The 5,207-nt window shown below is 37.8% G+C and overlaps 1 non-coding gene across 1 annotated transcript; it reads right to left on the bottom strand.

Annotated features, from left to right (window-relative positions):
• Nucleotides 1-3,977: 3,977 nt before the first annotated feature.
• Nucleotides 3,978-4,107, bottom strand: LOC132018896 (small nucleolar RNA SNORA51). The gene has a single exon (XR_009404668.1). It is a non-coding gene; the product is annotated as a small nucleolar RNA SNORA51 (small nucleolar RNA).
• Nucleotides 4,108-5,207: the final 1,100 nt, after the last annotated feature.

Genomic DNA, 5,207 nt, shown 5'->3' with positions numbered 1-5,207 from the left:
TCATGAGAAATACTTTTTAAAATCTAGAATTTATACATTAATTGAGTGTTTACTATGATCCAGACATTATGCTAAAAGCTTTAAAAGTTTTAGCTACTTTATTACAGGTGATCTTCTGTATTTGAGTTCTTTTGAGACATTGGGATGTTCACAAGGCATCCTATCCAGCCACACCCACCCAACCACAGCAGTGAGTAAAAAGTTATTTTGTTCCATATAACCTCCTGACCACAGATGGATCAAAAACCTTGATAAGGTTGAACAATCAGGAGACCATTCGTGATTTTCTAGTAAAGCTGTTCAGAAGTCTGCACACTTTGCTCTAGTCAGGAGGCCTCCATGTGACATGATCTATCTCTATTTCAAATGCTTTGTTTTTTCTTGTTTAGATACCAATCATTTAAATTGTTACATTTAAGAAGAAAGCTACCTTTCTATGAATGTTGGCAGTTTATTGACCTAGTATTTGTAAATGATCTGTTTGAGCAGGTATAATTATGTCATGCATTGTTTCAAACACAGGAATTTTTGTTTTCCTTTCTTCTTCCCCTTTTTTTTTTAACTGTATAATGTCCCTCAAGTTACCACAGTGTAAGTCATGCCACTGAATTTTTAAAGGGTACAATTTTTTATTTTCCTTTTTTTTTTTGCAGTGCTTCAAATAAATAGAAAAAATACTCCTAAAATGCTTTTTGCGTTTGGGGAGGTGGGGGCTTTTCTGTTATTGTTTTACAGAATAAGTACTTTGCATAGAGCTGAGCACTCTATGATAGTCATTCACCAGGGTCTATCATAACATGTCTCTCAGAGAGTGCAGGGATATACAGCTCTAGAGAATTAATATAGCTAACATATTATCAACAACCTTAAGTTTGAGGTCTGGGTTTGTTACTTTCTTTTGTGTTTTTAGATATCTAATGTTCTAGCAAGGCCAGCATATACACAGCTGATTTAGGACTTATAATTTCAAGGGCACTAAATATCCCTCATCAAATTTTAAGAACTCTCTATGGCTTGTCAGAGCTTTAATATCCCAACACTAAGGTCATCTAAACCCATCTTGCTTGAAGCAGTTATGGTTCCTGAAACATTGTCAGATATCAGTCACCCATTAGTGTCCTGAGCCATGGATCAGGGCAAAATCTGGAAGGAAAAGACCCCAGGATTGTGGAGAAATTCTTCCCCTTAACGGGATACTTAACACCTGAGTTCTAAGCAGCCCTAGAGTTGCGTTAAAGCACCAGGATCCTGAAAATGGGAGTTCTGGAGCCCTAACATTTGCCAGGAGTAACTATGACAAGCTAAACTGGTCTCATATATTCACTGAATCACCCTAGACACAAACAAAAGCAGTCTTTCTCAAGTATATAAAGGCAGAAAATCTCTATTTTGGCATATGCTGAACTGCAGTATGGAATTACTTCTCGTCCACATTTTTACTGTATTGTGCAAATAGTACCTCAGGGGAGGCAAAGGGATCATTGAAGTTTGAGCGAGAAACCGTATGTCTAACTCACATACATACACAAGGCTCATGGTAACTCTTTAGCAATATGATCCATACACTTCATCGAGAACTTCTCTCCCTACAGAAATGAGGGAGTCAAAAAAAAAAAAAAAAAAAAATGAGGGAGTCATGTTTTTCACACCCTACGCAAGTCTCCTTCCCCCAAAAAGCAAGATATCTCTGTATATGTCATACTGTTCAAGGGGCCAAACAGATTATATAAAATAGACGAAAACACTAAAGTATAATGTTCACAGACCTAGATGAGTTGACTGTCACACTAAATAAGGGTTGACTGAAACAGTAAAAGCAAGAAGAAAAAAATAAGAATGTGTTAAATAAAACAAGAGTCAGGAGAAAGGGTTTATTGACAGCCATTGTATGTTATTGGCTTATATGTTTGGACAGAAAAACTTGAATTAAGTTTCATCTCCCCAAAAAACATTTTGAATTCTTTATACTATCTTGATAATCAGGAATCTCAAATTAATTTTTTTAATTATTTCATTTTTAAGTAATCCTACACCCAAGGTGGGGCTCAAACTTACAACCCCAAGATCAAGAGTCATATACTCCACCAAATGAGCCAGCCAGGCACCCTTCAAATTAATTTTAGAACAGTATGTGGTTTAATGTAGCTGTTAAATAAATGTTTGTTGGATTAATAGATTCATTAAAAAGGAAACAATGCAGACAACACTTTGTGAAGTTTACATTTGAAGAGAAAGAGGTAGATTTGCTGCTAAAGGAAATTAAGTGTTCAGTCACTTATTTTTAGTGGGAAATATGAGAATTGTAAAGGCAATAGGAAGAATCTATTGGAAGAGAGAGATTGAACTATGAGCAAGGAAAAAAACAGTCCTTGGCATTAACAATTCTTTATTGATTAGATACGTACAGGATTTAACATTTGCTAATATTACAGAAGGGGAATAATTTTAGACCATCATTGGCTAAGCTCTAAATATTATAGTTTATTCTCTTTAAGTGAACTATGAAGATCAGCTTAACTATAGCAAGTGAGTTATCACAGCCCCAGCATTATATTTTTTATAATTTGTGCTGAAATTAATGTTCTGTCTTTCCTTTGCCTCAAAAATAGAGCACATGTGCATACCTTCATTTAAAAGCAAAAAGTGATTCTTAAAATAATCTAGCAAATAATCATTCATAATTTAGTTATTTATTTCTGCTACTACAGGAAGAAAAACATCACTCTGTATGTGAAAACAATGGGACTGTCTTTGACAACATAAAATTCAAACAGGTGAAATGTAATAAATTTTCATTAACCGCAACCATACCTCAGAAACAGGGAGGGGGGGCGGGGATGCTCTCCGTGTCTTTCAGCTTCACTTGAGGATAGCTGCCAGTCAGATATATTGAACAGTTTCACGGGCTGCTCTGCCTCAGTGAGCAAAGCTATTGTAAGAAACCAGCAGAGAGTAGCATACTTTCTGTGGGGCTGGGAAAACAAAGGGTAGAGCATTAGACACACACAACAAACACTCAGAAGAGAAACTACAAAAAAAAAGAGCAATCAGTTTGTGTAAGAGTACTATTTTTTTAACGCGAACTTATTCACCTATTTGAAGATCCAATTTGCCAAATTACAACATTTGAAAATTACCGTGATCTGATATCATAACAAAGGCATTGATGTGTGCAGCCACTGGTGTGTGTTCTTATGCCTCTGCCTTTGTCTATTGTTCTTCAAGTGACTGCCTGATAATCTTCACTCTTTATCTCCTCAAAGATCTCTTAAGGTCTAAAGAAATAAAATCCTTGGAGGTATCATTGAGAGACATAAGATATGCAAGAGTGAATTTCTAACATGGACGAGCTTACCACAGGCATCTTTTCCACTTGGGTAAAAAAAAAAAAAAAAAAAAAAGAGCATCTCTCGTTTTGTGGTCCACTTGGCAAAGCTAGATCCTTGGCTGGATGTAACAGCATGATCAGAGCAAGTAGGGGTCTGGCCACTGGAAGGGGCACTTCCTAATTAACGCCTCAGTGACACACGTCCTCTTAGATCCAGCCCTGTAACAGGATGTGGTTTTGGCAGTACTCGTTCTCAGAACAAAAACATAAGGAATACAGGGCATCTGTCTGTCCATCAACTCTCTGGGTGACACACTGGAAGTCAGCAAGACCTGGATCTCTGTCTTAAACACACATCTGACATCCAAAAACACAAGTGCTTCCATAGCCTGAAGTCATATTACCTTCCAGGGTATTCCTAGCAGGACTCAAAAACTAAACCTCCTTAGTTAGGATCTATCCCTGCAAAGAACGCCTCAAATTTCCATCATAGTTTCTTTTGCCATTATGGAGACTTTTCAACCGTTCCCAAGGATATTGCCAAAGATTCAGGAGATTTTTAGAGTCTCTCTTTTGTTCATACCTGGGAGAAAGGAGTTGTTTAGAGCATTATCATTGCTCCAGGCATTTACTTTTTTATTTATTTTCTCCGTTTCCCCCCTTCACAATACAGACCAGGCAAAGGGCCTAGGCTGGGATATGTATGGGCAGGTTCACTCTGCCTCCTCTTTCAGTAGAGTCAGTTTATGAACACAGCCAACGGCAAGCACCAGGAGGCTGCCTGAGTCATTTTAAGACAAAAGACACTGGTGCTTTGTCTAAAGAAAGAAGCACTTCTAGACCAAAAGGTGAAAGTGTGTCAATCATGTAAAATGGACTGAAAGACCCAGATGTGTGCTGAGATCTGCCTCTTTTCTGTCCCATATTTCTCTACCCCAAGTTCAAACTCTTCTTCTCTTGTTTACAGGCTCAGCATCTTCCAAAGACCAAGAGTCAGTACGGATACTAAGCAATGGGAACATAAAGGAGTCCTAATTTAAAGTCTCGAGTCTTAGCTTCTGCTATCACTGTCCTTATCTGGCCCCTTCAGATCCAGCTGTGACCATTTGCCCAGTTATGGTCATTTAAGCTGCACATGAACCCACACTCCAGCCCATCAGCCACGAGCTGCTCTTTATTCAGCCATGTCATAGCTAGTGAAGTATAACAACACCATCCACGGGACTGCCTGAGGCCCATGAAGTCAAAGAGAGAGCTAGATTCACACCAAAAGGAAAACTTGTGAACATTTGTATTTATAAACTGGTGAGCTTTATTTGACAAATTTCATCGAGGATTTTAATGGACTCTGGATGATAGCCAGGGAAGATAAAGTAGAGGTGACAACTATGTCTTAAGTATAGTCCTTTTCAAAAACAGGATGACAAAATTGCTTTTTTAGTTTTACCACTGGTTCATGTGTTAAAATATAATTTATATGAGACTTAATAGTTATTTAAAATAATGGAAAGTGGGACGCTTAGGTGACTCAGCCGGTTAAGCCACTGCCTTCAGCTCAGGTCATAATCTCAGGGTCCTGGAATCGAGCCCCGCATCGGGCTCCTTGCTCAGCGGGGAACCTGCTTCTCCCTCTCTCTGTCTGCCTCTCTACCAACTTGTGATCTCTGTCTGTCAAATAAATAAATAAAGTCTTTAAAAATAAATAAAATAAAAATAAAGTAAAATAAAACAAAATAAAATTTAAATAAAATAATAAAATAAAATAATGGGAAGCGAACCAGCCCAGGTGTCAAGAGTTCCACATGCTCTTGTGGAGGGGAACAGGCATTTCCACATACCCCAGTTAAGATACTAGACAAGCATTTAGTATCATCTTTAC

The sequence above is a fragment of the Mustela nigripes genome, chromosome 5 (genome assembly GCF_022355385.1).
Source record: "Mustela nigripes isolate SB6536 chromosome 5, MUSNIG.SB6536, whole genome shotgun sequence".
NCBI classification, from domain to species: Eukaryota; Metazoa; Chordata; class Mammalia; order Carnivora; family Mustelidae; genus Mustela; species Mustela nigripes.
The sequence above is the reverse complement of the archived record's forward strand: the minus strand, read 5'-3'. Positions and strand labels throughout refer to the sequence as shown.